This window comes from Glossina fuscipes, unplaced genomic scaffold (assembly GCF_014805625.2).
Source record: "Glossina fuscipes isolate IAEA_lab_2018 unplaced genomic scaffold, Yale_Gfus_2 59, whole genome shotgun sequence".
Lineage (NCBI taxonomy): Eukaryota > Metazoa > Arthropoda > Insecta > Diptera > Glossinidae > Glossina > Glossina fuscipes.
Genome location: NW_023998431.1, coordinates 2930194 through 2941903, shown reverse-complemented (window position 1 = coordinate 2941903; position 11710 = coordinate 2930194).

Genomic DNA, 11710 nt, shown 5'->3' with positions numbered 1-11710 from the left:
AATCTATCGTTAATTTCCTTTACTTCTGTATTAATGTTGGACAGGTCCAATAATATGCTTATTGACACAATTATAGCAACTTCTTCTTTTCGTTCTTCTTGAAAGGTACTCAAGAAGTCAATATCAGACTGCGAACAACACTTACCACATGGACACACAGACACACAGATGGACAGATGTTGCTAAATCAATTTCGAATTTGACGATGATCAAAAATATATATATACTTAATAGGGTCTCTGAAGCTTTCTTTTGAGTGTTACATATATTACGGAAACAAACAAAGAAAGTATGCCCCTATCTTATAATGGTGGCTATGAAGGGAAGAAAAGGAAAAAATGTATAATCTGTGAATGCGAATGTGAAGTCATGATTTCATTTCAAAAGAATCGAAAGGTGGCAACGTGGTTTCCCTATGTAAGTGTTTCATAATTCGGAAAAATATTTCTTTTTCATCTTTATTTATTTTTTTTTTTAAATTGTGACAATAAGTTTGCTAACTACAGTTCGATTTTCGAATATTCGAATATGTGATGGGCACCAAAAATAAATATCCGAGTTCGCTTGTATGTATTAATCATACGTGCAAAATATCTTTCTTTTCATATTCTTAGACGCTTACTTAGGAAAAACTATTGTATTTTTTTCCAATTTTTAGTCCAATCGGTTAATATCACTGTACATGGTTGTGCTGGCCATCTAAGTTTATATTCCTTCGCATTAAGATTATGATATGAGACGTTTTTCTTTCTTTATATTTTTTTTACATTTGGTTTTTTTTTGAATTTTTGTTTTGGCTTTTTTTTTTTTCTTTTTTATTATTGTCATTTTGCAATAGCGCAACTGCAACGAACGGCATATTTAACCCACCATTAGCTGGCAATAGCTGGCAAATTTTTCTTGAAACTTGAAAAAGTATTATTGCACCAAGAGAAGTCACAACACATTTCATGCTCATTTTTCATAATGTTTATGCATGTATCTAGGTATATGTGTGAGTTTTATGCTGTTATGTGTAACCGTTAAATATAATAAATGGCCACAGTGCGACTGAATTTATGGATTTGAGTTTAGCTTTGTGTGATGCGGAAATGTGAATGAAATTATGCTCTATTAGTTTATTTGTTGTTGTTATTTTATGTGCATATGTATATGTATGTATAAATACAGTTACGAAGAGTTAAGAAGGAAATGACCAACACTGACGGACGTTACGGCACTCCTAGAATATGCGTGATTAGAAAATGAAATATGCCGGAAATCAACTAAAGGATTCTCTGTCGCTTAATACATGTACATATATACATATATGTTTTTGTATCCTTTTTAATCTACTAAACAAATATGCAAATATAATTTTAACAAATTCGTAGATCAGTTTATTCAGTATACGTTATAATTTCAAGGTAATAATATTATATATAAAGGTAAGCGCTTCCTAACATGTCATGATTATTCTATAAGAATTTCGGTCAATAAATGTACTCATCGGCGCGAAACATGAAAAACCTAATTCATTGTTACATCATTTGATAAGTTCATAGAATGATATTTAGTTGTTGACACTGTTGACAAATCCATACGATTCTTAGATAGTATCAACTAAATCATATGAATGTATATAATTGGGTATATATATTATATAATAATATGTAATTATGAAGGTAGTAATAATTATTGTCTTTCTTCTGTACCAGCTGTCAACTTGATAAAATTATGTGGAGTAAAAGGGATTAAACTGTAATGCTTTTCCCTATATTGTGCGGATACTCCAATTCGGATGTCTCTGGATTTTAAATGATTTTACTAAAACGCTTCCGTATAATTCAAAATAATAAATTAGAAAGCACTTTATAGAAACGAAATTTCCTTCCTAGACCATGCAAAATCAAGAGTTCTCTTTACAAGAACGCTTGCCAACTGTAGTGGAGGGGGCATGGATGGACGAATGGAAAACGACGAGACATCTTAATCAAACTATGTTTGCGCGGATATCACGTCTCGGTTAGGTTTCATCCGGAGTTAGTAGGTGGTGACAAAAATCGAGCTACCCCTTGGCAGCCGTTGACTGACGGTTCTCCGAGTTAAACTCAATCCATGATTAGTATAATGAAGGATTTTTATTCGCTCTTTAATTTTCTTGCCATGCTTCCACTAAACACTCTACATGCAATTTCACACTGCTCTTTGGACACTATTCGGTTTTTATTTGGATCTGTCCTCTATGCTCTTGTGTCACTTTATGTCAAGTTATCTGTGTCAAGTATTTGCGTTGGTTTAATGGTTACTTAAGACGCTCCGAGCATGTCTGCTCAAGACAAAGAGTGACTAGGTGGGTAGAGAGTCCGTTCATCGACTTATCATTTGCTAGCGTATGAGCGGACATTGTCAACCATTTCCAAATCTTATTCGAAATCAATTGCTCCATATTTGAAATGCGATTTAACAAAAACAAAAATCAAGTTCAAGATGTAGATCCAAGATGAGGATCGAGTGCATCGAACTGGGCTGCCCGAACACCATCAGTGTGAATCTATCGATAAAACAAAAACTAATTGCGACTCTTTTAAGCAATTTTTGGCGTTGCATCTATCCCCTAAGCTTAATATTCCCTGACGATAATTGGTATGAGGTATAGGCCAGAAAGCAAAGAGAATTCGCGCGGCCCAATCGGATACAATTTCAGTCTTTTAAAGAATTTATATAGCACATATGGATTTGCGTATTGTTTGCTGGAACCTATTCTTTGATCAATTGTGTACGCACATCTAAGAAGAATTTAATTATTTTTTATTTTGAGTTTCTCATCAAATAAACTTTTATAATAATGTTCCCGTTTTCATAGCTTAGAAAAGCTAAAAATCGAATAAAACGGGTTGTTACTACCAATATTTGCTAGCGTTATTGGTATTACTCTAGTAAGTAATTGTAAAACTGACATTTTGACAGAATTCTCCTTTGTTTTGCGCCAGTTGTACTATATGGAACGAATGCGTAGGTAGTGGGTGTAGGCATATACGCCGAATACATACACCTTTGATATGATATATCGAAGAAACAGACACATTGTGTGGCAATTTAACTGCCACAGTGACATACAAGTCGCAAAGAAAAAGAAATACAAAAATAAAATACCAAGTCATATATACGTTTGAGTTGAAATTTTATAGCAACAATTCTCGAAATCGTCAGTAGCGCTCAATTAACGATGTGAGAAGAAAAATTTGAAAAGAAAAATAATAAAAAAAAAATAAAAAAAAACAAACGAAAAGAAAAGAAAAGAAAACATTGCTTGCAACTGTGCTTTTAATAACCTTTTTAAACTGAAAAAATGCTCATTTGTAACGTTTCAGTAAAACCAGAATTACACATCTACTCACGTATGCTTAAACGGAAAAGTTTTGTGTTCGCGGTCTCAGGCATTAACTCTTAAGGAAATCGATTTCATTTCGCTGTAACCTATTATTACTATAAAAAGAGGTGTTTGTTGAAAGTTTATGTGATTGTGTGTGTGTGTGTTTGTGTTTATGTGTTTGTCCGCCTTCATCTTCTTAAAAAATCATAAAAATTTCCACATTTTTCTAAATGTTTTCGTCTCCCCGAATAAATCTGTTTTAAACATATATGCACATAACTTATATGGAATTCATAAAATCTGAAACTTTACACAAGACATAAATTAATATTAAGATCAATTTATTTTATTTTATTTACTTTTCTGCGGCCGTATCGTCTGCTTTTCTTTTTCTGCTTATTTCCTTATAAAACGTGTGCTTGTTGTAACATATCGCGCCAATGGGAAAATTCTTAACGCTTCTGGTCTATGTAGAGTAAGAAAATACGTTTATTAACTCCAATATATATTGGATTTGCGCCGTTCAGATGATGGCTTTTAATGTTTCGCGGTAATCTATTCACTTATTTGGTGATTTGCATCAACAATTACTTTAATTAATCGTAATTAAAGAGGAAAATTAAAAGTGAAAAATGAACCGTAAGTATGACCAAAGGAATAAAAGGCAAAAGAAACTCTTGGCGAAATGCTTAATTTATTGCAGGAGTCTGCTTTAATAAAAGAGATCGTGGTAAAGCGAGCTCATGCATTTTATATTATAGTAATAATAATCCGCACGTTGAACTTCACTTTAGACATCTACGTACAACAGTTGATTCGTTGTTTCCTTATTTTCGTTTCATCGCAACTCTTCTGGCTATCGCTCCTCTTCTTTCTTTCTGCTTTTGCTACCATTCCTTCTTCTGCATGCCAATTCTTCATTGCTACATTTTCTACTTTCGCCTTGTTTAAGTTTTTCAACTTTTTCCTTCTACCTCCAGCCGTCATTCCATTTATAACTCTCCACGTTTTTTCAATCTTCCCTCCTCTTTTGACACTTTCCTTCATTTTCAATGTCTATTTCTTGTCTTTTACCTTTTTTTCGTTTCAGTTTTCAATTCTCTTTTTTCCCGCCTCTCTATTTTTCTTCCCTTCTTTCTTCGAACCTTTGATCGTAATTCGTCGTTACCGTCATTCATATTCACGTTCGCATACCTTGTTTAGTTTTCTTTCGCCCTTTTTCGTCGTCTTCTACTTCTTCTCCGAGTCATCAAATCAACAAAAGATGATTTATTCAGCTGAGTAAGAAAGGTTTAATGTGAAAAAGCAGCAAGCGACCCTTAATAGAGTTGGTGCTTAGCCTGAAGCTTTTTGCTCGCATTCACCTTTAACTCTTCTTTAATTTCTCCCTTTTTTTTTTTGTAAAAGCAAAGACGAGTAAAAAATATTATATTCGATTGCGGCCGAATCTTTTCCACTCATCACCATTTTTCTTAGGAAAAAAAGTAAACAAATAAATTAAACTTCAATATTTTGGCCATAGCCTATTTTTTCCATTCTTCTGCAGGTACTCTATAAACATAAGTCAATGGGAAAATTTTTACCGCTACATCTGTTGTAGTTTTTGAGTGATGAGCAAAAAATCAATTTTTTATTTCTTTTGAAAGCAAAAGGGTTTTCACACTCACATCGTACTGTAGGTGTGTCCATCGAGCGATTTGACTCATTCTCGATATCTGGCAAATTTGAAGTCGACAGTTTAATTTTAATGACTGAGAGAATGTTTACCAGACGGCGGACGGACAGACGGACGGACGGACGAACGAACTCACGAGGAATTTATTGGGCCGTCAAGGATGAAATTTATAGATAGCTAGATAAGTGCTTACTGTATAATATTGCATTTATGCACTTATTTACAAAGTTTATCCCTGACGAAACAATATATATAGACTTTGTTGAATCTCTGAAGTTTTTTTTGCGCTTTTGCAAACGTTTTGACACGGTGAGTATAAAAAGTTCATTTTACAAATATTTTCTTTTGTATATTAATTGGAAACTTTATGTAAGCATTCTCAGCAAAAATCAATGCACCGATGAGTGTTCAAATTTGCTAAAAATCTTATATGATTTTTCTTCATATTTGATCTAATTTTTCTTTTGTTTCTATTTTCTTTGATTAAAAATTTTTTTCTCTCGGGTAATCGCGTCTCGCTCTGTTACTCTATAAAAAAATACGATTTATCAAAATTACATACGGTTTGCTCACAATGAAGGTATGCGTTGATTAATGTCCCGCCATTGTCGTGCCTTGCAATAATATTTACATTTTATAATAATCATTAATTCTTGTTTATTGTAGTCATTGTTGTTGTATAAAATGTTAAAAAAAACTTGCTTGGTTTTGCCAGAGCATAAAAACTGGCCGATAGATACAAGTGTTGAATCATCGATTGACGGACAATGCCAGATTTTCCAAATAAAAAATTCTAATAATTTATTTGTTTATTGTATTACATAACGCCATGTATACGCTTGTGTATATTTATACATATATAGCTTATATTCACCATAACTGGTCAGATTCCATTCTCATATTCTTCGGCTATTTGATGCACGGTAAGCAGTTTCATCACAGATTTGAAATGCATATGAAATTGTTATATGATATGATAACAAAAATCGCAACCGTGCAAAAAAAGATCTTCACAACAGAAGATTAAGTAATAGAACTTTGCGACCGACCATATTGAAACCAATGCAACTCAATGAAATGCATTTGCTTACAATGAAAGGTAAACGTTAAACAAAAGATAAATACGCGAGAACGCGGTCATTCATATTTCTTCATAAGCACGCTAATCTGTTATCTACGAATTTCAGTGTTGACAACTTAATACCAAAAGAAATTTCCAATTACGACGTCAGCCCATAAAGCACATCAAGTTTTCATTTGTTGTGGTTAAAGAATTTGCTCGATAGCTTCTTTTGATTTTTGAAAGTCCCTTAATATGACAGTTTTGCTTAAATACGTACCCAGATGGATGGACAATTAGCTTCGTTACTCACAGTAATTTTCATTCAAATATTATGATTTTGTTCATATTGAGAGTACAAGTTAGTTCGTTCCGGTTCTACAAGAGAGTTTGTAATTAGTATTGTAGACTATAGAATAAAACTATGAATTCTTCACTTGAAAGTACTGACTTTAAGCTATAAGCGACTGTATTCATTATTACACTAAAGTGTACACAACATAGTTTCTAGGAGCCTTGAATAGATATAGCTTTGTGTCAACAAAATGAAATATGCGGGAAAAATCAGTGTTTTTTCACTGCACTTTTAATTCAAAGTGTACCACGGCTAAATGCTTACGAGAAATGAACAGTGGATGCACTACAATCTGCAAAGCCTGTATAAGCATGATAGCGAGTAGGTAGGGGGTATAGCGGGTCAGTAGGGCTTGGTGTATTAAACCTTGTTCCAGTTACATAAAAATATCCCTAAGGAATACTACGTCCAATAATTGATGTAGTTGCGCCAAAAAAATGAGTGTAGCATACCAAAAGTCATGGTATCCTTAGTTTTTAGTATGAAGGAATTTGACTTCATATAGCAAAACTTGTTTGTACCATCCTTTCCACTGCTAGCAACAGATATTGCCTTTTTTTCGATTAACACTGGGTTTAAATACTGGTTCTTTTAGGGATAGCTTTGTTTTTTAAAAGATGAGAACTTCTTCGAGATGGAATTCGAAAATTGCTTGAAAGATGGGGAATGGAGTATGGCTAACGATGCGCAATCTAAGACTGACCCGGTAAATAAGTTACGGTTTAAGTACCTGTTGTTTGCTCTTGTTTTCATTTAGGTAATGTTGCGTATCAATCTCCAAGAGAGAAAAAAAAAAATCAAAAATTTTTATGGATTTGTTTGCTCGCAGGAATTTCTGGCCAACTTCGCTTGATATCTGACTTCACTGATTTAAATTTCAATTAAAAAAAAAAAAAAAACAAAAGAAATCTATATATAAATGAATGTACAAAAAAAAAAAGAATTAAAAAAAACCCAAAAAGTGTTTTGTATTCAAGAGCATTTCTGATTCTTGTATGCGCATTGGTTTGCACTTTGTTATGTGGTATCAAGTTTTTTTTTATTGTTTTGTTAGAATTTTACTGAATAAGAAACGATCATATATACCATAATATGCAAAACAATCAGGCAAAGTAGACATAAAGAAACATATATATATATATATATATATATATATACATATATATGCATTACAATTCAATAAAGTAAAAAATTCTGAGTTGCATTTGTGTTTATTTAGTATTTTTTAGGTCATAATTCTTGATTGTTGCTGTTTTTATTGCCGTCGCTGCATTATTTTGATTGGTTCTCAAATTTTCCGTTTTTGTTTGTTTATTAACCTTATTAAACTATTTTTTGTGATGCTGTTTATGGTGTTGTTCTTGTTGTTTTTGTTGTTTAAGTTTTAAAACATTTGTTTGCGTTATTTTTATTTTCGATTCTCTTGTTTTTTCCTTTTTTTTTTTATAGCTATGGAGAACGAAGGTCATATTTCCCATTTTTCATTATAGTTTAATATTTGTTCGATTCAAAATTCATTGCAGTATCGATGCTTGATTGCTGTGTTGGTTTTAATCGAAATTGTTCTCATAATTGGCCAGTAATAATATTATAATAAAGTTATTATTGTTTAGCAATTTCAACATATTAAGTACGTTTGTGTATACATGACAGTGCCACCCCCAGACAATTGCATTTTGTTGGCACATTGTAAGAAAATTGAATTATTATCCGTGTACCAATATTGTATCTGTAGTATCACAATACGATTGAATTCAAGTTCCGTTTGTCATATCGTTTCTAAATTAAACAAAAAAAAAAAAAAAAATAAAAAAAAATAAAAAAAAATCAAAAGGAAAATTCTCGAAAATTTTGAATGAAATTGAGAAAATTCATAAATAAAATCATGAACAAATTTTGAATTTATTGCAAAAATAATTTACGAATAAGATCTGAAATGCAAGTCTCAAAAACTATAATGACCAATATTGTCTCAAGGCAAAGTTCGTGAGCTCGGTAGCATTCCTATTGCTGAACTTATTTCAACTCTAAGGTAAAACGACGCGTACTTTTTACTTTAGCTATTCTTAGTTATAGTTTCGTGCATTCGTGCAAAGCATTAAACTATATAGACCCATATTTAGATATAAATATAAATAAATAAATGTATGTATACGTGCACATGTATATATATCATACTAACGTGCTAAACAAATTAATGATGACTGCCTTTACGTTTCGTAAACGATTAATCACGTAATCTTCAATTTACCTATTAGTGAAAAATACGGTTATATTGTCACTGTTTTTCATACGGCATCAATATGTAAGTAGCTTCTCGGTGTGGTTCTATTCACCTCTCTATTAGGCGTTCTTGCCCCCCGGGCTGGACCGACTACTTAATTGTTCAAATGCTTTTTTATCTGCCCACTCATTCGATTAGTTTGCAAAATATTATTGATTATGATTACTTGTTTGTCGACGTAATCGTCTCACTTTGCTTTCTTTTTCTAGCACTGCCCGTTTGGTGTTAGCGCTTAAGTTTAATTAGCCATTGGGTCGACTATTGGTTGTATATGCTTGTCTGCCTGCCATACTTTCTTTCGACCTGATTGTAACCATGTGTTTTTATGATCCCCTGTATCTGTTTGAGGTTAAAAATCTATGCCATTTTAGCATCTTTCCTCTTAATCCTTATCCCTGTGGCATTATAATTTAAGCATACATTTAAGGGTGGAGCGGTCGTTTAGATACTATCTAAAAGTCTACATTAGCGTCGGTTGGCTCTCTGATTCTTTATTAAATTAACACTTAAGAGTTTTCCATTTTTTCTGGTCGTTCAATATGTACGACACGATGTTATTGATAAGAAGATGCTTGCCAATCCTCTTTTGTAGCTTATACCGTTCATTGTTAACGTTTCAGGGAGAAGAAAAATTTATATTCATTCTCTTCTCTATCATTACCGTTATTATACGAAGTAATACATTTTCGTTTTGAATCTATATAGATATGCTCGAAAAAATCACTATCTGATCACTATCTTCACATAGATGTTTCAGTTCATCTGTTCCATCCGTTTAATTACTCACCCTTCCCCCTTGTAATGTATTAAGCCATTGACTAGTCTAAAAACTGAAAGCAAGAACATGTTAATCGTAGTCAATTTTTTCAGACGTGGCTTGAAAATGATGACGATCCCTATGAAACTATTCGCCACAGATGGCAAAGAAACCAAGATCCCATAATTACTGGGAATTGAGTGATTTCGAAACCCGGAGCATGTAATAAACGTACATCTTCTAGCATATAGTGTGGGTGTTTAACAATACGTATGTGTGAACCAAATTTCTTCTGTTATTAGTCACTTCGTAATCTCATCGAAGCACGTTCACCAACCAACCATTTTTGAAAAGAATTATCTGTGATTCAATAATTGTATGCATTTTTCCCCCTCTTAAACTCATAAATATGTCATCAGCAAAATCCTTCATCATGGTGAAACAATTTGCATTCGTGCGTAATAAAGTAATTTGCGCCATGTGCAGCAATCGTATATACATGCGATGCGATATAAATTTCATATGCACACTAAAATCTGCTTAAGAAATAGTTGCAAAACTTAAAAATTTGTGGTCTTATGAACGCAGATTTACTTATACACACAGCCATGGCCGCATAAATAGCATGTGAGCATTAGCACAATCGTTTATATAAAAAGGAATTTATTACGAAATTCAATATAATTTCAACTATATTAAAACAAACAAAAACACTACTGTGGGCCAGTGTCTACCGTTAAATACTCTACATAAGTGTAGTGATGTACACAGTTATTCGTTTAAAATAAGGCGCTATACAGAAAGTTGTCTGAAAAGTGGTCCGATCTAAATCATTTCCAATAGCATTCATCCGTGGGTCACACCGTCAACACATCGGTGTACCAAATTTCATGAAAATATCGTAATAGTTACAACTTGCAGGTTGATCACTAGAAAACAAAGTAGACAGACGGACGGATAAGCTTAAATCGATTTGAAAAGAATTCTGAACCGATGGGTATAATGAAAGGTAGGTCGATCTCAAGTCCTTCTGAGCATTACATACATCCGTACAAACTTAAAAGCGGTAATCAACATAAAGCATTTCATGGCATTCCCGAAAAAAGAAAAAGGGAAATACCTCGACTCATATAGCTACCCTATCAAGACGTTTTGGAAAATTGCTTTATAATGACATTAAATTAGTCACTAAGAATGAATGAATTAGTCACTTAAATGAAAAAGCTACTAATTTCACTGGCAAGACCAAGCTTCTCAATAACGAGGTCAATTTAAGTCATGTAAGGAAACCATACAGGAAATTAATAAAAAATGTTTTTTAAGTTTGTTAGTTAGACAAATGGGGGACAGATCGGTGAACAGGAAAACCGATAGTGACAGACAGACAAGGAGAGATAGATGGACACGCCAGTGAAGGCCACGACGCAGAGTGAGGAATAAGAGCATAGCTGGTTTTTAGTGGTTAAAAAAATCCACTCTTTCCTTTGAAGCTTTCCCATCCAACAAAAAAGAGAAAGAACAAGGAAGGGTAAATAAATGTTCGTATGCACAGTCAGTTAATGTCTATAGAGGACGCTTGCACTGAAAACGTCAAATCCCCTCAGCAATGTAAACAGGTTAAATATGAAAGGCTATTCCGCATGCAATTAATCCAAGATGTGGAAACATCGTCACTAAGAAAAGACCCATAGTAGCCTTAAAGTGCAAAAACACGCTCACCATTATGGATCTATACCTTTTCTCTGAACGAGGCGACGGCTGTTTAAAATTTCGATTTCAGGGCAACCATTTCCACCATGAAAGTTCTCTAAGGACTTGTCGTTACTATCTTTCCGCATAGACCCTCAATCGGCTACCACTTCTCCTGTCTACAGTACTCTATTTATGGCAATCTTTTCCTACCTAGTTTTCATAATAAGCCGATAATATAGAAAAAGGCGGCTTTGAAGAAAGAGGAAATTCTTCCGATATACTCTTTTAATGCTCTACAGAGGGTTTCCCATCAAATGGGAATTTTTTCATGGAAATTTTTTTGCTTTAGTCTATTGTGAGATTAATAGGAGAAAAGGGGTTAGATATGATGTCTTGAGGCTAACGTGTTACTAGGAACATTACATATTTTCAAATTGCTGGACATATCAATGTTTTTATTGAGTTCTGTTGTTTTTTTCGAATTCTTGAAGAAAATGGAACGAGTCTGTGCACTGCGTTTTTGCAAAATTAT